Below are 23219 nucleotides of genomic sequence, written 5' to 3' on the forward strand. Positions count from 1 at the left end.
GAAAGTTGCTAAGGTTTATTCAAAAAGTCGTTAGATTTGTCGCTAGGCGCTTTTTTCTTTTTTGTGCAAAAAAGTCACTAAAGGGGACTGAAAATTCGGTAAGTTGGCAACACTGGTCTGCACTGACAGCTAGATAAAAGGCAGACTGAGCTCTGCCTCTCCCCAGCAAAAAGAAAATACAGAGGAAGAGAGAAAGCGGGGTTTTTCATTTATGCACATTCTATTTGAAACGTAGTAAAATACACCGAGTACCCAAATGATGCCCTGTCTGTGTGTTTTTCCTTGAAAACAATTTGCGCCCCCTTCCGCACCCCAGGTTGAGAACCACTCTTCTAACGTGAGCATGGTTGTAGAATTTGAAGTGTTTTTTAAAAAAAAAAAAGTGGCTTAAAACGTTTGTGCATTGTATGTTATGGTGATCTGGGAGCACAACTGTCCTTGGTACTGCTTACGTTTAATTGTTAATGCGTTGTAATGAAGACACAGTGTGTGGTCTAATCAAGAGTGCTCTTGTGTGGCAGATTATTTATCTTGAGTTACAGCACACACAGACACATACAAAAGTTGCTACTGATTCCTTAGTGTCCATTCTTGTCAGTGTTTCTTTTAAACTGCACCTGCACGTTTAAGGGCAGTTTAAAGTGTTCTAATGGGCTTGGTTTGCTGAACCATGCAAAGGGAGTGACAGGTGCAGGCAAGGCTAACCTTTCACGCTCGAGTGCCTGTGAAATATGGAGGGACACACCTCCACCTGCAGATAGTGCTTATATGAGGTGGCAGTGATTGACAGGGACAGGATCAGCCAATGGCCAAAGAGAGCCAGCTGAACCAGAAATTTGTTTACACACCAGAGGGGAGGGATGAACAGCAACCTGGCTTCACCTTGTTCTGAGAACACACTGTAAAATGAGGCCTATCCAGACAAGCTCTCAGCACACACTCCCTCACAGGTTTGCGTGCTAAAGCAGAGCAAGCCAAGCCGCTCATTTTAATGGCTGTTTTATCAGGACACTTTACGAATGTACCAACAGTTGGTTAATTGATATACCTTAGTACTCGGCAAGCATTATATTGCCACAATTGATACCTTACAATATCGCCACTGTCCCTATGTGTCTTCTGCATAGAAAGAATTTTTGAGCAAAGCATGCACACTTGCAGTATAAAGATTGTTTCATTTATCAGAAAATTTTTCTAAGGTACTGTATTTTGGCCACATTTGAAAGCTGTATCACATGTATATTTCTTAAAGACAATTCAAGTACCATTAAACTCCAGTGTCAGCACTTTGGTTAAGTAGTTCCTATAAATTTTCCAGCACTGGAAAGTCTTCAGGACCCCAAGGTGGCATCATACCACCATGTCTTTGATTAATTTTCTTTAACAGAGTGCCAGTTATGTTTTATTTCTCACATAAAGTACCTAGCTAGCTGTGCTAGCTTCAGCGAACGCAAGTTTGAATCCGGACGATGCCACAGCCATCAATGGCAGGGAGTCCAAAAGAGTAAAATTGGCCATGCTGTACAGGTGGGAGGGATGGCGTATTCTTTATCTCTTTCCTGTCAATCACAGCAACACTAGCCATCTGTGAGCTCATGTATGCAGTAGGGGGTGGATTGTGCTGTCTTTTGAATGTGTTGCACTGCCCTGTGACAAGGCATGAGCAGCAGTTCAAAAAGATGTGATAGCTGGTTTCAAGGGTCAAGGAGGATGGAGGAAGCATGTGCTAGCACTCACATTGCCTGGTTGTAGCTGTCGTATGATATGGGAGAGCTGGCTGGTGAGTGTGAATTGGCCGAGACCAAATTAGGGAGAAACATGGGCTAGGCGCTGTTGCACCTTCCAATATATTTAGACAAAATAAGTCTCTTTTTAAACATGTCAATGGATCCCCTGGGACCCCACCCGGTCCTTGAGTGTCTCAGACTATAACCCTCCACCTCCCTGAATGTCCAATAATTATGATGAAGCTAAAATGGGCAGTAGTGTATTCAGGTTCTAGCCTAGTAATTAGAAGCTTGTCAGTTCAAATCCTAGGATTATCAGAGAGCCCGTTTTGGATTCTTGGGCAAGATCCTTAATTGCTCATCTCACCACAATTGTAAGTCATGTTGCAAAAAGGTGTCTGCCAAATGAGTAAATGTACCTCGCTCTTTAATATACCTCACTTTTCACATTAAAAGATCAATAGAACTTGTCACTGTGACAAAGAATAGGCAGAGGAAAGAAAACTACCTGGATGGAATTGGAGTAAAGTGATGCTGGTTCCAGCCCTTCTCAGCCAGCCCTCTTTCATCCTAGCTTTATTCATAAGCTCCCCTTCATGGGTGAAGCACACAGACGCAAGCCACTATTGTACTGCAGCATTGACAAGAGGTTTTTGATGTCGAGATGAAAAACATTCCTTTCTCCAGTGAGTGGATGTCGGCATGCAGGCCATTCTTCTTTCTCGCAACTCCCAGTGGTGACTTTGTACACGGGTTCCATCTGTGCTTTCAATTTGGAATCTGCAAAAGTGGAAATTGGAGTTCAAGGAGTTAAGCTGCACATATCAAGAACGCAAGATCTATGTCAATACTGCATACCAGAAAACAGGAGGAAGTTCTCGATTAAATTGTGCACATGTGAGTCAACAGTGTGCCATTCTTTCAATTATTTTCAGTAATTACTTTAAGTCATGGTTATGGTGGATATGTAGCCTTTTGCGGGGATACTGGACATGAGGTAGAATACACTGGGTGGTACACGTCATGCTATAGGTATATTATATAGATGCGTCATACTATAGATATATTTTTGGACAGTCAGGAGTCACCTTAATGAGCTTTAAATGTCATACATTAGTGAGTAGTTCCGATGACTCAATGTATGCAATACAGGCTTATGTCCTGAATGGACGTTTTCACTCTCATGGTTTTTTTTCTTTACTCTGGGCCATTTGCCCTGATAGTTTGTTAAAGCTGTTTTCAGGCCCATGAATGGTCCAGAGAACTCATCCCATGTCCTCTTGAAAATGGTGGTGATGGGCTCTTTTCCATCTAACCGAGGTCCAGTCTGCATTGGTTATGGTAATGTTTAAAGTCATGTTGAATTTAAAAAAAGTTTTGGTACCACAGGACAAATAAGCAAACCCAGTAACCTAGTGCCTACCATTTTGTAAACCTGCATGCACAAAAATGACGTATGGAGTTGCACAGTCAATCCATGGTTTGTTAGAAATGTGAAAGCAAACCTGTGATTATGCCCCTCCCCCAAAATCGGTCCTGGGTGTGGACTGAAGCATTTGGGCCAAGTGTGAAAATGCCCTAAGACATGCATTACTGTGAGCTGTGAATGACCCCCATATTGCTTTCGTTTTTTGAGTTACATATAAGCAACTCTGTTCCCTTAATAAGTTAAAAGATTTGCTCTACACTATCGCAGCTGAATGTAAAACTAGTCGTGAGTGTGCTTTCGTAGAACTGTTGCTTGTGTTAATCCATACCACAATGCTTTTAATCCTTGCTGTTGGTCTAGATTCACATTCAATACCATTCTCTCTATAGTGTGATGGAACAGAGGAAGTCTCTCAGCAACCCTGGAGTCTGTGTGTAATGAGGAACTTAGCAGAAAAACATGACTGAAAACAGCTTTCTATTCTTAGCTGGCTTACCATCAGTCTCGTGTTTCACTTGCTCATTTGAACAATTCTTGTAGTATGACCAAATTACTCCCTTGTCACTATCTCTGTTCCTTCCTCAACCACAAGCCAGAGTTGTGCACAATATAGTGCACACTACATGAAGGGGTGGACGTAAATGCACTGACCAGCATACAAGAGAATGCTTGCACATTCCAATATAATTATAGCCTGCAAGCAGAATTATTTAGGCTGAAAAGTATTTACTAGCACAATGTAATCCAAAACTTTGCACTAGTTAGTTAGTTAGTTAGTAAAGTGTGTTAATTTCGAATGGCATTAATCAGGGATTAAATGATGATGAGATTAATGATACTTTGTCATTAATTGAAGGGAAGTACCAAAGCATAAAGCACAATACTGTACAATAATGGAGCTACTTCCTTCTTTTATTGCTAGCATAATAAAATATAATTTTGCTAATTAAAAAAAAACTTCCTAACATTGAAGAGAATACGGAACAGAATTAGTTGATGTCTGGGTGCAGCAGGTGGTGGGATTCGGGAACATGTAGCAAGCTGTAGTTGCAGCATCAAGGTACCAAGAAATATATATCAACATTGAATAATATCAATGTCAGTGGTGAGAAAATACTGTTGCTGGTTGTCACACATGCACAGGCTAGTCATTTGCCCATTCAAAAATAAATGGAATCATTAGTTGTCTGTCCTACAGTTGGATTTCGGGTTTGGGTTCGAATCTGGGCCTGTGTTTAGTTTCGCATGTTCTCCTCATTTTTGCGTGGGTTTCCTCTTGTTTCTTCTGGGTTCCTCCAACTGTACAAAAACATGCAGGTGGATTGTTAACGCTAAATTGTTCTTAGGTGTGAATGTGTGTGTGTACGGTGCCTTGTGATGGCCTGGTGTCCCATCCATGGTGAATTCCACCCCTTGCGCCCAGTGTTCCCAGGATAGACTCCAGCTCCACCATGACCCTAACCAAGACAAAGCAGTTAGTGAAGATGAATGGAGGAATGAATGAGTTGGATTTAGACTGAATATGTTAAACAATATGCTGTTTTTTGCGGATGGCTTCTAAGAATCCCAAAGTATCAAACAGGTAAAGAGAATTATTGATATACACTGATATATTTATGGAATAAGATGCACCATTAAATACGGGTGTTCACAAGTATAAGACAAAGTTTCTCCATCCTTGAAGAGTCCTGACCATCCATTTTCAACGCCGGCCAACTTCACATTATGGATTATCTGTGATGCAGAGTCAGGGCTGGATTACAAGCTTTAGTAACCGCTGAGTGACAGGGCTAAACCAGTGTCTCAGGGATGAGAAGATGTAAGGCTCCTGGTGGAGGACAGGCATGATGAGCAAGGGTGGCATAGAAAGCCAGTGCCAAGCAGCTTGAACTTTATTGGTGACATGAGCAGAGAGTGCGTCCAGTGTGAAGGAGGATATGCATCGAGAAAGGAATTCAATAACAGGAAAGCAGCACTGATAGAAACAATCTGTGGAATAGCGAAACCCACCCTTACAACTGTTATTTTTGGCTGGCTATAACCATTCCTTATTATGCATGCTTTCTTAGTTCTATGACGCACTGGCTAGCAACTAATTCACCCCAAGGTGTTTGGACTGTTTTTCACTGAAAGGAGCATGTTGCAGATTTACTACAGGCTGGAGCTGAAGTTGGGACGCTGGGAGAAGTAGTAAGGAGATGACAGGCTGACATACAGCATGCAGAGATAAGACTCGAGCTAAAACACTGCCCATTTCTGTTCCATTACCCCTCCTGGGTCAAGTCATGTGGGTAGTGAGAGAGTGTATGTTTAGAAAGAAAGACTCTGTCTCCACCTCTGCTGTTCTCCACGTGTCATCTCTCTGAAGTCTTCCCTGAGAGCATATAGAAGAGGCAGCCAGAGCAGCATTCCTGCCTTCCACATCTCTGGGGAGTTTCTTCCTTTTCCATCAGCCTTTCCAAACAAGGGTGTGTTGCCTAGCCAAAGGTACCAAAAAAAAAATCAGCATTCACACATTTCTGAAGTTCTGTGATCTCAGGCCATACCACTTACTTTGGTTAGGCATCTGCTTAATTAATGTTTATTTCTTGTATGATTTAGATGTTTCTTAACCATGTAAGTGCTCCAAAAATAATGTTGTTATGGAGTTGAAGCTCTAATTCTGGCAGTGATAAACAATGTTTGTTGGTAAATATCATGCAGAGAGTCCACAGTAGTGAGTGTGTAGAAGCAGCACTCGGATGGAGAGGCAGGTTGAATGAGCAGCAGGAAGTGGACTGATGAGGCCTGACACAGATAAATGAGGCTAATCTTTGGACTATGCTATGATGCTCTATTCTAGGCATGGAGTGCGAGAGAGAGAGAGAGACAGAGAGAGAGAAAGAGAGAGAGAGAGCGCGCGAGAGAGCCAGCAACTACGTAACCAGTATCCTGATTTGTATCACAAAATTGAATTATGATGATCAAACTGCCATTAAGCAGTCATATGAGGATGTGGATAGATGGAGGGAAGAGCAGATGGATAGAAGGAATAAGGGACGGAAAGAATGGATGAATGGAAGGACAATAGGATGGAATGGGAGTAAATGGGTAGATGGAGGGAATGGTGAATAGATGGAAGGGAGGAAGAATGGATGGATGGGTTGATAGATAAATGGATGAGAGGTAGGGTGGATGAATAGACTGGAGTAAGGGAGGAAAGGTATTTATGGATGAAAGGATGAATAGATGGACAGAACGAGGGGAACAGGATGAATGGATAGGTAAAAATAAAGGAAAAATGGAAGGCTGGTTTTATGTAAGATTGTATGGATGGATGTATCAAAATCAGGAAGGGGAAGAGATGAATAGATAGAAATGAGAAATTAGGAAATTATGTGGAGCAAAAGGAAGGATGAATAGAAGAAGATGAAACAGGTAGAAGATAGGGTTGGAAGGATGAGTAGATTTCATGAGGTAATAATTTAAGGATGGATGAAGTAAAGGAATGAAGATAGAGTGGATGGATGGAGGATAGGAATGAAGACAGGCTGGATGGATGGAGGATAGGAATGAAGATAGGGTGGATGGATGGAGGATAGGAATGAAGATAGGGTGGATGGATGGAGTATAGGAATGTAGATAGGGTATATGGTTGGGAGGATATAAATGAAGATAGGGTGGATGGATGGAGGATAGGAATGAAGATAGGGTGGATGGATGGAGTATAGGAATGTAGATAGGGTATATGGTTGGGAGGATATAAATGAAGATAGGGTGGATGGATAGGAGAATGGAAATGAAGATAGGGTGGATGGATGGAGTATAGGAATGTAGATAGGGTATATGGATGGGAGGATAGAAATGAAGATAGGGTGGATGGATGTGGATAGGAATGAAGATAGGGTGGATGGATGGAGGATAAGAATGAAGATAGGCTGGATGAATGGATAGATATACGGATAGAGGAAAGGATCTAAGGATCTAAATATCAACGTGCTATATAAATAAAGTTCAGTGGAATGAAATAGGATGGATGGATGGATTGATGGGAGGAATGTTTGATTTTGGAAAGTTATCACCTAAAACTAAAAACATCACATTTAATCACACTGGACAATTAACCATAAAAATAAGACTGTACAGTATAACATTTCTGACAGTTTATTGGGATATACGTACGATTCTACGTAACTTTGCAAATCTTTCTTTGTACATAATTGATTACATATTAAAGACTAAAAATATACACACGTCTCTGATATCATAAATCTGTCAATAACACGAGCTCGTTTTTCCACGTGTCTAAATAATAGATCAAGAGATTAGATTTTGTATGAAAACCTTGTTCTATGGAAGTTCGTAGCATGAAGGTCTCATTCCCGGCACAAAGACGGCTCACATTTATTCACACCTGATCTTTTGACAGGGCTAGACAGAAAGGTGTGGAGAGTCTCTTTTTCTGAGCCTGTCTGAGTGAAGCAGAGAGCAAGCATGCACACACACACACACACACACACACACACACACACACACACACACACACACACACACACACGTGGGTGTACTGTAAGCCCAAGGAAAACAGATGTGTAATAAACCAACCGCTGTGTTTGCATAGAGGACCACTGACTCTTTCTGCTCTTTTTCTTTTACACTGTTCATCATGGAAATCCATATTGAGTGTAGTAAAATAAACTCACTCCACACTGGATTATTCTCCAGTTAAACTGGAGAGGGTTGTGATTGTGCTTAGTTACAGTTACATTTATATAGCGCTTTTCTAGACACTGAAAGAGCTTTACATCGTATGGGGGCGGTGGGGGGGGATCTCCTCAACCACCACTAGTGTGTAGCATCCACCTGAATGATGCAACGGCAGCCATAGTGCACCAGAGCACCCACCACACACCAGCTATTAGTGGAGAGGAGAGAGTGATGTAGCCAATTCAGATATGGAGATTATTAGGGGGATGTGATAGAGAAGGGCCAGTGGGGGAATTTCACCAGGACAGAGATTTGATGGGACAGAAGAAGAAATAGTGTTGATTTGGTGCTGGGTTTTGTTGTGATATTAACATGCTAGTAAGAGGGGAAACTATGAAAGTGCTAGCGTCAGCTTTTTAAAAAAATTCTTTTCATAGCATGTCCCCTGATTTCGGCCATCTGTTTTTCTCATCTAGAGAGGACAACAGGATTAGTTATGATGAATGAAATCAATCTGTGTCCATGTTATATCTGTTATCCTAGTCTGGACGATGCTAGCTAACTATCAGTAAAGCAGACTTGTTAGCTAATAGTTAGCTAGGCAGCTTGCAGACTAGTTAGCATCTAGCCTGCAGTGTAACTATAGATTGAAAACATGAGTGGCTCTTCTGCTTTAGTTAAGATTTAGTTAAGATGCTAGAAACGTTCTTCCTTCCTGTTTTTAGTACAGCAGTAAATAAGAAAAGGTGCATGTAAACTGTTAATGCGTCTTAACAAACTAGCTGCAGCTTTTTTCCTTTTTTTTTAGGTATTACTGTAAGACATGTATACACACACACACACACACACACACACACACATACACAATCTAGTTTATACCACAAGAGCCTTAACCAGTTTGCTGGAGTGCAAACAGTGTTTTAAATTGCATTCTAATTATAATTATCATTAAAATGATTTGTAAAGTGTTGCATTTTAGACGTTGATGTATACCTGTTTGTATGCAGTGAACTGAACTTTTTTGGTAATATCAATAATAATAGTTAGCTGATGTTAACTACAGTGCTACAGTGAAGGATATATGTATATAAACAGGCTGTAGATATAGATGCTGCAAAAAATGTTCTGTAAATACTGGATATTTGCACTGGAAGAATAAAATAAGAAGAAAAAAACCCCCAAACAACAAAGACAATTATGATTCTTATTTGTTCATCAAGATAGTCTTCACAAATTTAACACAGCTTTTATGAATTTTGAAGGCTAAATACAATCGCCAGAAGTAAAAAGCTAAAGTTAGGCTCTAAACGAGCTACACCACGGTCGCATGACTTCAAAGCTTCCGATAGAATTTATTGCACTACAATTTGAAAAAAATCTGCAATTGGAAAGTACGATAAATCGATAAATGTACAAGTTGGAAAGTTTGAGTTGGAATAGTTTTCAAGAGCGCAGGTATAAACACAACGAGGCTGTAGTAGATGAGTTTTTCTGTTCGGCGTGATGACGTTTAATGTCCCCGACATCCTCTGTACTCCCATTAACCACTTGTTAGCAACAGCCATGTAAAAGCTTAACAAAGTCACGAGTCGGGTATTACTGATGTACTTTATGTTGTAGAATAAAACGTGAAAATATCTTGAGCTTGGATTTTTTATCCAATATGCAAAAAATATGACTTCAAATAGAAGTGAGGTATGCTACGTGGGGATATTATAGATCTAGCTGATTGATAGGAGTGGACAATGTGATCGAAATATCATATCATAATAGACTACACATCTACTCATTCGTACCACCGCAATAAATTACATTTAAGGTTTGGTATGAAAAGGCAAGCAAAATACATGCATGAGCATGATAATATTCATACATGTCACAGATTTGTGCTAAACCTGGCAAGCCTACAGTTTTAGCACACATACTGGTTCTATTAAATAGGACATCAATATAGGCCTTGTTTCACATTTTATATCATTCTGATAGAAAAGCTCACTACATTTGTTAGCCTGGCTGTACTTTCTTTTCAGAGAAACAGATCAGAGTGACCCCGAGCCGAGCTGGAGTGGACAGCGTCTGCTTGCAGAAGTGCGCACTCCAGGGAACATGCTTCTGTGCAGTGCTGTAGTTCAGGGGTCACAGATGGTTTGGGTACAGTGGGAGGTCTGCTGTTCCTGTTGCTCTGCAGATTATATCAGAATGTGCATGCCAGAGAGGGGCTGGAGGATCCTCTTTTTCCTCTGGGGAAAATAATTTGATTTGCATGCTTATATTCCCATAAACTTATTTACGCCTTGCACAGGATTGGCTAGCTTTAGTCCCGGTGTGAGCACAACTTTGGCGTCTTGCAGACAGTTAGTGATAAATAGATAATGGGTTACAGTGTGCTGCCGAGTGCAGAGTGTTGGGATATTTCCCTGAAGTGCTTTTCGCACCATTATGAGAAACACCCCCCCCAACCCATCCCCCCTTAAAAACAGAGTAAATTCTCACTTTGGTTTTCCCATGCTGAATCACAGAGTTCACACAAAACGAGAGCAGCAGCTTCCAAATGATTATTTTTTTTTAACCCAACCAAATGATATGTTCCAGATCTCACTTTTACTTCTAAAAGCTGTTGGATTAGCGATTTGCACTGAACTGTGAAGTGTGCGCTGGGTTTTAAAACCGCTTGCCAAGTGTAGCGCATGACCTCTCCATTAACATTGGTATTTCTTCAACTTGCCTGCTGCTTCTAGGGAAATTATGCACTTCTTGAGGTAGTTTTTTCATCTTCTAAAAGTTTTTTTTTCCTACCTGGAGTCATCCTAATCTCCTGCTTTAGTCATTCTGAACTAGACGCGAGAGTTCTTTTGTTTGAATGGTCGATGTTTGCTCTTTTCATGGTAAATGGTTGCCTGACCTCGCAGTTAGCTTTATTGACTGTCCACAAGCACTGTGTCCAAGTTACACTCCTTTTTTCCCCTTCGTTCTTTTCTGTGAATTATTCAGAAAAAAGGGGACATTTTCCAGCAGCTTTTGCCGTTGGCTAATGCCTCTGGTGTTCCAAGAGATGATGAAATGATACCATTGCTGCCATGCACGCAAAGCATAATGAATGCTTTTCTCACACAACACATTTTAATGGTTTTGATTATTAAATTTGCTCACCTCTCACAGAGCACTATAATCACATTAGCTGCTTTAGTAAGGGTCTGGTTTAAAAGGTTTCTCCTCCTAAAAGGTCCTACTCTTAATGGCTTCTCCTTTTAAAAGGTCTCGTTTACTGGTATCTTCTCCTTCTTAAAAGGTCCTCCACTTGCTGCTAAAACGAACTGATCATCTGTTTAATGACTAGGGCGTTTAGAAAAAGATGCAGATGCTTGGTGTTTGACTTTTGCATCGCTTGTGAAGACACTCTTGCTAAACGCACACTGCAATTCTCTCTGAGTTAATTAATGGGCTTCAGATCTTTTTCTCAATTATGTATCAATTACCCCTCTGCTCCGGTGCAGCTCCGCAGGCCTGCCTGGTCTGTCCCTCTGTGAAATGACCTTTCTCTCCCTGTAGCTTTTAATAACAGAATCGAGCTGAAAAGGAGGTGGAGCTCTGGGTTGGAGGGAGTCCCGCTCCCTTTTTACAACTGCGGGATTGTTTCTTTAAAAAAAAATAAAAAAATCCTCCGCTGTCCCACTTTTAAGCCTTTCATCCTCAAAATGGTTTGACAGGGAGTGTGTGAGGACACGCTGCTCTTCTGTAAGTCATCCGCAGCATGCAATCAACACTGTAGTAATAAGTACAAAGAATGCAATTACAGTTTTAATAAGAATGTTTTTTAATTTTTTTTTTTATTGAAGCTCCTTTATCACATTGCTTTGACTGTATACAGTGGCTGCTTGTTCATAAGGGCAGGTCAGGCAGAACACCACCATATAAAGTGTATCAGCTAATTTTCATAATGTCCACATTCACAACGTTAATGACAAAACAATTTGAAAGAATTACACTATTTGACAGCTGTAAAAAGATATTGCTTTGATCTGCTCACCTTTTTAGATTATGAGAAACACATCCATTTTCTGTAAGCCTTATCCTACATAGGTTCCTCAGGAGCCTGGAGCCTTGACTTGCAGGGGAGTCAAGGCACAAGGTTGGGGACACACTGGATGGGATGACACCCTATCGCAGAGCACAATCGCACACACATTACGGAGAATTAAGATGCCAATCAGTCTACAAGTCATGTCTTTGGACTGGGGGAGGAAATGGGAGTACCCGGAGGAAAGCTCCAAAGCACAGGGACATGCAAACTCCATGCACACAGTGTGGAGATGGGAGTTGAACCCCCAACCCCGGAGGTGTGAGGCAAACGTGCTAGCCACTAAGCCACAGCGCCCACCCCCCCATCCCTCATGATGACTAGCCATTTAGCTTAAACTGAGTTATGAGTTACTGCTCCTAGTGTTCAAAACTGGGATCTGCAACATGGAGTAATAGTGGTCCACTGGGGCAAGAATCACACTGCCCTAGCATCAGCGGACCCCACAGATACCGACAAGGTTGCCAGATTGGGATAGTTAAAAAATGTTTTGCAGTGCCAAGATCGTTTTTACTGATGATTATTAAACCTATTTTGAGATATTTTTGATAGTTTCAAGCTTGTTCTGTTGGAAGAGTTTTCTCATTCTAAGCATTAGTTTCTGCAATGAAGCAAAATTATCTGCAAATAGATAAGAAAATGTAAAGCTTGAAATGTATAAAGGCTGAATAATCTTACGTTTGATTCATACTAATCTCACAATAATAAGAAATATTATTAATGTAAACTTGCCCATAGTCAAGGTATGTTCACTTGCTTAGATATTTGTTGCAGTGTTACTGGCTGTGAAAATGATTCTGCACCATCACATCACCATCAAAACAGAGAAAAGCGGCCACGTGTTCTGGACGAGCCGGGATGTAGTAATTTTCTTTAATTGCAGTTCTGTCTACTGCTAGAGGATCTTTATATTATAATAACCGCATGTTATGGTAGAACCTGTTAAAGAACTCAGCCAAGATTCTTTTTGGGATCATGTCATACGGTATGACAAGTAATAATCTTAAAAGAATGCTGAAATCACACAGTCTAAAATCAGCTTTACACACACAGCAGGTTTACACAGTGGCTGTCACTGACGGTGGAGACACAGATTTCTCTAGAATGTTTTTAGGCCTTGACGTTTTGGCCGAACTCCAGCAGACCTCACGTCTCAGCAGATATTGTTAGCCTGGGTGTGCATTAAGTAATGGCATTGTGTGTAATGCCTGTGTGTGTGTGTGTGTTTGTGTGTGTGTGTGTTCCTGCTGTCACCTCAACCTTCATTACATAAGCAGGGTGGCCATATAGAGGCCTCTGGGGAGGAGCGTGTGAAGGCTTTTGACATGTCTCATATACAGCACTACGCACACACACACACTAACACACGCACACACACAACCAAACACAGGTGGATAGGACATCCAAGGACACATGCACTCTATAATTGTCCATTTCAGCACGATTTTCCTGCGACTCCCACTGAATCACTGATTACACTACAGAGGGAGGTACAGAAGAATGAAGTGCAATAATAAACGTATTAATAAACAAGTTTTACTCCTGATGAAAGATCACAAGACATGCAGTCACATGCAGCACATCGCACACAGCACAGCCCTTGCTACCCTGAAGAAATATCTTCATGCTGTATGTGTTTAGCATCTGTAGATGTCACTGTGCTGTCTGGTGCCTGAATTAATAGTGATATTTTGGCAGGTCACTTCCCTTTTCCTCTCTCTCTCTGTGTGCGTGTGTGCGTGCGTGCGTGCGTGCGTGTGTGTTTTGTGTGTACACTGTGCAAGTAATGATTTAATCCTAAATCATTAGCTACTTCCCTTAATAAATTCATGATTTAATCCATTTTCTGTGACAGAAATAGAGAGCCCGATTCAGGAATGCATTTATTGTCTTTAAAAGAGACGGGTTCTTTTTTCACTCTTGTGCCGTCCATACATGCAGGAACTGAAAATAGCATCATTCTAACTGAGAAAGAGGCAAGGTCAGAGAAGAGAAAATGGCTTTCAGTTAAAGAAAGATCGAGCAGATGTCAGATGGAATACCTAACATGAATTAGATAGACTGTATAGCGCATTGCTTTTGTCTGGTTGTATGATGGAGAAAGAGGGTATAGGCACAGGAGTGTGAAAGCACATTTTTTGCAGTAGTCCTAATGCCTCGGTGAAAGCCTTAATCCAGTATTATACCTGCTGTGGATTTAGGTGTGGGATTACTCTGCTCTGTGTGGCTGGTTTGGGGAGCTGGCATTGGGCATGTCATTAAATAAAGCTTTCTGAATGGTAGACAAGCCCCGTCTGTCCGTCTCTCTGTCTGTCCACCGTGTTCAATTTGGCAAACTGATGATTTATCAATATTACAGTAAATTATTTAAAGATACACTGAGAATATCACAGGTATTGTTAGTACTTTTATAATGCTGACCAGCTGAATGGTTGCCTCACTGTAAAAAGATTTATAACGTATTTTTGTACCCACTGTTTCTGTTTTTTTTTTTCTTTAATAATGACATTCTCAAGAAAATATGATATGATATGATAGGATATGACATAATCTAATATAATATTGTGATTTTATTTCTCATATTACAATTAAACTTGCAGCCTGTTTAATTTTTATCGGTACTTATAGATAAAAATATGTACTTAAGTATGGAAATTAGGTACTAGATCATGACATATGAGGAATGTGCGATATAGACTTACAATTATATCACAGTTTTTTTGCGGTAACGATATAAATGATGATATGAAAATAGTAACAGTCAACACAACACAACTTTTTGGCCACAAGTCACATCAGCATACAGCTGTGCAAACTTAAACATTGATCCAAAAAACTTAACCCTGACCATCATCAAATATTAAACTTTACCAATTATGTAGGTTAAAAAAATATAAAATGAATTTTATTCGCAAATTAATATTCCAGTGAAAATGCAAAACCAACACTATCGGGATTGATAATTTAACCCCAGGAAAAATAAATGGAAATGGATCTGAACTACTTCCATATCGAGGAGGAAGCTCCTTTTGTTGGGGATTAGTTGTTCTTCCTCAACTAGGGTTGGGACGCTGCCTTTCGCCATGCTTGTTCTCATTCTGTGTGTGAGACGGCCATGTTGCAGTACATCAGTAACGTGGGATGACAAATTCTTATCACGAGGAGGATATCATGGATGATCATTTGCATCTCAGAACTCTCTTTTTCAACAAATGGGTGATTTTTGTTTTAGTGTAATAACACACCCATTGGTCAGACCTTCTCATAACAGTTCATCAAAACAGTATATCATGAAACTATTAGAAAAAACAACACCATTAGCATTCACATGTATGATAAGTGTTAGGATATTAAGAGAATCCACTATGTCGAAGTCTGACTTTAATATAACTGAAGCAGTGTGGGAAATGATGTGCATGTTTCTACTATGAAGGCTGAGAAAAATGACTTGGCACATTTTGCAGTCATTTTGAGCAAACAGCGATAAGCTCCAGGCCAGTACCCAGCACTATTTCAGGAAACAGTTAATCGTTAATCGTTGAAATTTTGAGACGTAAGAAAATGTCTTTACATCAAACAAAATATGATACCCGAAAATAATGTGTGTTAATGTGTGTTTAGATAAAAACCTAAAAAGAAATGGTTTTTAACCAATTGTCCATTTTTACAATATTTTTACATAAGTTATACTTTGAAATGTTTTTAAAACCTGAAGTCTTGACCATTTTCAACAGGCCTTAAATGTGGCTGATTTTGCTGGCACTTTATCAGTACATACACATCAAGTAATGTGACGATATTTTTTTTTGCCATATCTCCAGCTGCCAGTGTGTGTGTGAATGTAATGTCACACCAGAGTACATACTGTCAAAATTCTGAACTTCTGAAATAGAAAATAGAGCGCACGTATCACACATGACCATGTTTTAGTGCGTGATGTCTGTCGAGATATTATCTGGAATAAACATAAAAATGTACAAATAAATATTAGTTAAGGTTTCCATAAGACTATGCAACTCCTATTTGCTCGTCCACTTTGCCAGTGTGTTTTCTCATTTGGTCAGCTTGCTTTCAGGATTTGCTTCTTGTTCTGTTTTACCCAGTAGGTTTAGATTTGTGTGGATGGTGTGGTTGCATTTTGCAGAAGAGCAAAAACGCTTGACAGGTGTGTTTGGTGCCGCAGGCAGGATGTTCAGGTATAGGTACAATCAGTGGACTTCGAGCTGGCTGATGGGGCATGTGCTTATGGTTATGAAACATAGTCAGGGCTTGGTGTTCTTAGCTCCTGGACTTTGGCTTGCTTGGTAACTGCAAACTACAGAAACTGAGCCATCAATCAACAGGCTCTCAGCTCGTACATATCAAAAGCCTGGTTAAGGTCCAGACATGAGGTTTTTTTATACTCGGCTATCTGGAAAAATTGTTTGTGGGTCCAACACATCCATCACCAATCCATCCGTGCATCCATCCACACAGCCAAATTGGCTGGACTGAATATTTCAGAAACTGCTGATCTCCAGGGATTTTCACACACAGCAATGTCTAGAATGGTGCGAAAAACCAAAAAACATCCAGTGAGTGGTGGTTCTGTGGGCAGAAAGCCTTGCTGATGAGAGGGCAGAGAAGAATGGCCAGAGTGGTTTGAGATGACAGGAAGTCTATGGTAAGTCAGATCATCACTCTTTACAACCTAGGTGAGCAGAAAAGCATCTCAGAATGCACACCGTGGCAAACCATGAGGAAATGGGCTACAACTACAGATCTATTTATCTATCTGTCTGTTTGTCTTTAATTATGATTGATTTGATTATTTCACATGCTTTTAATAAATCACTTTTACTGTAAACTCCTGTGCTGTAAGACTCAACTACGGAACTGAGAGAGAGAGAGAGAGAGAGAGAGAGAGAGAGAGAGAGATGCACAAAAAGGAAAGATATGCGGGTAGCCTTAGAGGGGTGGTGATGGACGAAGACATGAGGATTCTGACAGAGAACACAGATTTGATGGGAAGACAAACAGATTGACAGGGATTGCAGGATTAACCTGAGAGAAAGTTAAGGCGGCGTGAGATACAGAGCCCAAGCCAAGAAAAAGACGAGGTGTGTCAGATGGAGAAAGACTGTTAAAGTGTGTGTACGTGTGTGTGAGAGCGAGAGTGTGTGAGAGAGAGAGAGCGAGAGAGACTGAGAGTTAAAAGTAAATATCCCATGGCCTATCATTCTGTAATATAAACACAACTGTTTTTGTGCAGGAGAGATAAACTTCACTGTACTGAGAATTTAACAAAACCATTAGGAACAATACACACGCACACACATACACACACACACTTCAGAATGTAGGTTGATGGGAGTTCTTGTGTTTATAGAATATTGAAGTTTCTCTCCTGTTGCCTTTCTTCAGGATTATATTCTTGTACACCAGATAAGTGTGGAATGTAGCTGTTGTTCCTAAACTTCACATATTTTGGGAATTTCACCTACTGGTGTCATAATAAATGCCGATAGCCTATAATTAGCCACGTACCCACTTTGGGAAAGAGTCAGTGTTTTTATGTCCCTGAGGACACCATATGTTGTTCTTACTCAGCTGAGGTGATGGTAATACAGTGGGTAGTGTTGTTGCCTAAATGCTCCAGGGTCCTTGGTTTAACCTTGACCTCAGGGTAATTTGTGTGTATATAGTTTCACATGACCTCCCCAAGTGCTCAATGGGTTTTCTCTGGGTACATCTCACAAAACATGCCAGTAGGTGGATTGACTATTCTAATTTGCTTCTAAGTGTAAAGGAGCACGTGAATGTGTGTACGCATGTTGCCCTGTGATGGACCGGTGTCTCATCCAGGGTGTATTCCCACCTCATGTCCAGTGTTCCCAGGATAGGCTTCAGATCCACTATGACCATGACCAGGCTAAAATGGTTACTGAAGATACATTATTGAAAGCTATCTGCACTCTTTCATTCCATTTAACACTCTTTAACATTTAACAGTAGAAGCAGTTTATGAAGCTGGAACTATAAACTATGCAAAGAGCCCTGACGATATTAGGATATTAAGGAGACTAGGCTTGTTGGCAGCAGAGAGCATCCTCATCAATGCTGTTGACATTGAGTTCTACTTGTTTTTTCTTGACTGCTTTTAAGTTCAGCAGGACTTTATTGGAAGTAGATGACACCATCTAACCACATGTATAAATCAGTATTAGAAATGTGCTCACATCAGCTGCTCTTCTACCTCAGAAATCGAAATAAGTTCCTTTCCTGTGGACTAGTTCAACAAACAGACTTCATATAAAACCATAATGAACTTTCCTTTACTTTCGCACTATCCGTTGTTACCCAGATGAGGATGGGTTCCCTTCTGAGTCTGGTTCCTCTCAAGGGTTCTTCCTCATATCATCTTAGGGAGTTTTTCCTCGCCACCGTCACCACCAGCTTGCTCAATTGGGATAAATTCACACATTTAAAATCTGTATCCCGTGTTTATATATTTCTGTAAAGCTGCTTTGAGACAATGCCCATTGTAAAAAGCGCTATACAAATAAAATTTTATTTTGTTTAATTGAATTCCTGCTTACTCCGTATACTTCAACTTGTGGCTTTTCTTCCTTATTTGAGTGCCAAATATGGTTGAATGGGGACTTAACATATGTAGGAACTAAAGTTGTGAAAATATTGCCTTACTGTGAGAGTAAGGGTAACAGCCTGTGCTGTATGATTGGTTGGAATTGTGGCTTTACTGCATTCAGCCTAAATTGCAGAAAAGTTGAGAAGACGTTGCTTGCTGCTCTGACTCAGCTCTGACTTGCTGCTGCTCCTGGCATAACAAATCCATTTTGTGCACTTACATGGAAAATGCACAGTCTCATGTCACTTGCTAGCATGAATGCATGGTTATAGTTTTTTAACTGCATTCATGAGCCACTTTATTTGGAACACAATAGTAATTCTAGAAATGCTGAACTGTTGACAGAAGGCAGGATGGATTCATGTTGTTGACACCAAATTCTGACTCCATGTCACAGCAGAAAGCAAGATTCATCAGACCAGCTGATGTTTTTCCAATCTTCAACTGTCCAGTTGTGATTCCTGTTCTATGCCCGGGTAGAACCAGTGTGGCCCTCTGCTTTTGTAGAACATAAGTCTCAAGGTTTGATGTTGTGCATTCTGAGATGCTTTTCTTCTCATCATGGTTGTAAAGAGTGGTTTTATGAGTTACCAAACAGTAGCTTTCCTGTCAGCTTGAACTGATCTGGACATTCTCCACAGTCTTATCAGCGAGGCATTTCTACCCACAGAACTGCCAGAACTGGATGTGTTTTTGTTTTTCACACCGTTATGTGTAAACTCTAGAGACTGTTGTGTGTGAAAATCCCAGAAGATCGACAGTTTCTGAGAAACTCAACCCAGATCATCTGGAACCGACAACCACGCCATTGTCAAAGTCACTGAGATCATGTTTTCTGCCTTTTTGATGTTTGACGTGAACATTAACTGAAGCTTTTGACCTGTATTGGTATGATTTTATGCAGTGTTGTTGCCACGATTGGTTGATTTGGATCATTGCATGAATAAGCAGGTAGTCAGGTTTGCCTAATAAAGTGGCTGGTGAGTCTATAGGAACATTGTAGCCAAGGATATAGATTTCTAGAATGTATTCTTGGGCAATGAAGTACATACATTTCAAAAACCTTTTGACTATTAGTTCACTCTCCTCGGACTTCCTACGTATCTAGTAGTTTCTATACAGCTGCTATGCCCTGATATAAGAAGAGGAATTGCTTTTTAGGTCTATGTGAAGAAATGGGAGAAGACCCTCTCCTTTCTGAAATCCTAGCAGTCTGAGGTGGCGTCTGGTCTCGGGCTAAAAATAGACCTAAAATCTGCATGTTAAGTTGCCCCCAACACAGAGACAGAAGAAAGGAAATGGAACAAGAGAAAAAACCTTACAAGGATCTACAGTGACTTACAGCGAGTTTCTTTCTGCAGAGTTACCTTGGCTACTGCGTCTCTTGTGAGCTGTCATTGACTGCCCTAAACTGTCCTAGCAACAGACAGGCAGATGGCATAGCAACTGGGAGAGAGGGAGACACTTGGGTCAAGGTTTGTCTATGCAGTTTTCAAGTTTTTAAAATTCTGTTTAAACGAGATTGTACAAATATTTCACTGGAATTTCCTGATGTTCTATTACATGCATATATCAAGCATCCCATTTCCCCGTGGATACATTCTTCTGGTTTTACTCAGTCAACACTGAGAGCATGTTTCAAAGTGTGACTCCTAAATGAATGGGGTTCATCCATTTTCTAAAGTATCCCAGTGGAGAAATTATCATTGAGCAGCACAACATTTGTGGCTAAAAGATGTCAGTGAGAATGTTCCTCACCGGTTCATGACCACCTGAAGTGTCTCATGTGACTCATCTACAGAGGTCACTACACTGACTCAGATTTAAAACGCTCGTCCTTGCACTAAATATATCTGTGCACCTTGGTTTATAACTACACACCCATGTCTTCAACATTTCTGAGAGCTCATTGTGCTGACATTTTCTGCTTGTGTACTTGGTTCCATTTTGAATTTGTCCTTTTTAGATAGCAAAAAAAAAACATTCCAGGCTTGTACAAACCAGCATTAATTTCCAGTCTTTTAGATTATAGATCATTACAGAACCTCTTAGTGCTTTATTTTGTAGTACTTGATATCATCTTTTTATCATTTTTGTAAGTTGATCTAGATCAAATCGTCTGCCATATGACTAAATGCAAATATAAATGTGAACATCACACAGCAGATTTGTATAGGACGAACTGGCTTGTAACCTAATCTGTATTGTAGTGGAAACCAACCAACCACAAAACATTCAGTTCATAATGGTGACCATCCATATTTTTTCCATACTGCTTATCCTACACAAGGTCACAGGGAGTCTGGAGCTTATCCCAGGGAACTTGGGGGACAACTCAGGGGACACCCTGGACAAGGTGCCAACCCATCGCAGGGCACAAATCACACACCATGGACTATTTGGAAATGCCAGTCAGCCTACAACACATATGTGGAGTACCCAAAGGAAACCCCTAAAGAACATGCAATGTTCAGGGCAGAGGCAGGATTCAAACCCCCAACCCTGGAGATGCGAGGCAAGCATGCTAACCACTAAGCCACCATGCCCCATAATGGTGGGCAAAAAATAGCTATAAAAATAGCATAAAAGAAAAAGGTATTTAGTGTTATAATAATACTGATGATATTCGCAAAATCGAATAAAAGTGTGCCAGTTTGAATCCTCATTATGCCACGGCCATTTGTAGCCGGAAACCAAGGGAGGGGTGGCATACTCTCTCCCTTGTCAGTCACAGTGACGCTAGCCAATCGTGGGTGTCCCAGAGCTCAAGTATGAGGAAGAGGGTAGATAACACTTTCGAGTGTGTTATGCTGTCCAGTGATGCAGCATGACCAGCAGTTCAAACAGAGGGTTGTCCACTAATCGTAGGGTTAGCGGTTCGATTCCAGGCCCACACGACTCCACATAACGAAGTGTCCTTTGGCAAAATGCTGAACCCCAAGTTGCTCCCTATGGCAAGTTAGCACCTTGCATGGCATCTCTGCTACCATTGGTGTGTGTCTGTGTGTGTGAATGGGCGATTGAGACACAGTGTAAAGCGCTTTGTAGAACTGCTAAGGTTAAAAAAGCGCTATATAAGTGCAGACCATTTACCAAAATTTGTAACACAATATTATATTGCCCACACCTAATACATAAATAAATATAATTTACCATGTAATGTAAGTTAATGCTAAAACATTAGTGCATTTTAAAAATGTGTGAAGCACTAAAATGTACATTTTGCGTGACTTATAACGGATGACTCATAGAAAAAAGGATGATTTCAGACATGAGATGTTGAATGGGTTCACCCGTTAACGCAAACAATAAGATTTTTTGAAGTAGCTGAATGATTATATTTCAAGGTCAAGTATACAGTAGTTATAGTGGGCTAGGGTAGACAGCAATGCTGTCAGAGGTATTATTAATGACATAAGTTATTTATCTGAAACATGCATATAGGTTGTTGTGAAGGCCACTTTATCTCTGTTTGAAATGTCTGTTTTTATTTTATTTTATTTTATTTTACACACATACTATATATGTAAATATAACATCCAATGGCACCCCAGCTATGGCATCACCCAGGAGGGCCTGCTTAATTACTTGACAAGTTAATGTAGGAGTATTAAATGAGGTAGAATGATGAACTGTGTGGTGCTCTGATCCTCCTGGACTGCAGCATCCTGCTACATACAAACATACTGCATTATTAATGACTTCATATGTTCAGTCAAACAGTCATAAAAAGTGTAAAATGGGTGGAGTTTTTCTGTATAATACAATAGTAGAGGGGTATGAGGCCACGGGGAAGTAGGAGGTACATACCGTCTGTCTGGGCTGCTCTCATTACTCTAGTCAGGTTAAGTGAGAAATGAAACTGCCACCCACAACTGCTGACTCAGGAGAAAACACTGGCTCTCTGTGTGTGTGTGTGTGTGTGTGTGTGTGTGTGTGTGTGTGTGTGTGTGTGTGTGTGTGTGTGTGTGTGTGTGTGTGTGTGGACATGTTTTTCTATCTTGGTGTGGAACAAAAGTTCCCACAAGGATAAGAACATCTGGACATAAACTGCAGCTTTTTTATACAAAAAAAGTCATAATGTTCTCTATTGATTGCTGACAAGGTTAGGGTTAGATTTATGTGTAGATTTAGGTGCCAGTGGAAGGTCCACACAAACATGGATAAATGTGTTAGTGTGTGTGTGTGTGCTTGTGTTTTTGCATGTGAGTACTTGTCTTATCTATTGCACAGGCTCCGGTCCCTCCCTCTGCAATGTTGCAGAAGTAAACTTTGTCACTAATTCTGTGGAACTGTGGTTAACTTGCTCATTGATTAGCTTCACAGAACTGTTACAACTCTAAAACTAAGGCTGATTAATGCTCACCTCCCATCACCTCATTTATTAACATGTTTAATATAACACAGGTGATGATACCTGGAAGGACAGCATATTAACCTTTGCATTTGCTGTATACTGTATGTTCTTTATTTATTTGCTATAGATACTTAAAGTACTAGTAAAAAGTAGTAGTGGAGAGATTGACAGTGCTGTGAAAGAGTCCTGACTTCTTCTGTTTTTGTGTATAGCTAATACTAAATAGTTTTAGATCTTCAAACGAAATGCAACATAAAACAAATGCAACCTGAGTAAACACACAATACATTTTTTATTTTTTTATTTTTTATTGA

General features: G+C 40.4%; 1 protein-coding gene across 3 annotated transcripts in view; it reads left to right on the plus strand.

The window, feature by feature from the left end:
* Window positions 1-23219, plus strand: part of atxn1a (ataxin 1a) — a 111225-nt gene that overhangs the window by 2863 nt on the left and 85143 nt on the right. The window contains exon 1 of one of the 3 annotated variants that reach the window (XM_053675343.1): window positions 19727-20023. The exons of the other annotated variants lie outside the window; for them this stretch is intronic. The gene's annotated coding sequence lies outside the window, so the exon portion shown is untranslated. Of the gene's footprint in view, window positions 1-19726; window positions 20024-23219 lie in introns of those variants that run through there. 3 annotated transcript variants of the gene reach the window in all.

Source organism: Ictalurus punctatus, chromosome 24 (genome assembly GCF_001660625.3).
Source record: "Ictalurus punctatus breed USDA103 chromosome 24, Coco_2.0, whole genome shotgun sequence".
Classification (NCBI taxonomy): domain Eukaryota; kingdom Metazoa; phylum Chordata; class Actinopteri; order Siluriformes; family Ictaluridae; genus Ictalurus; species Ictalurus punctatus.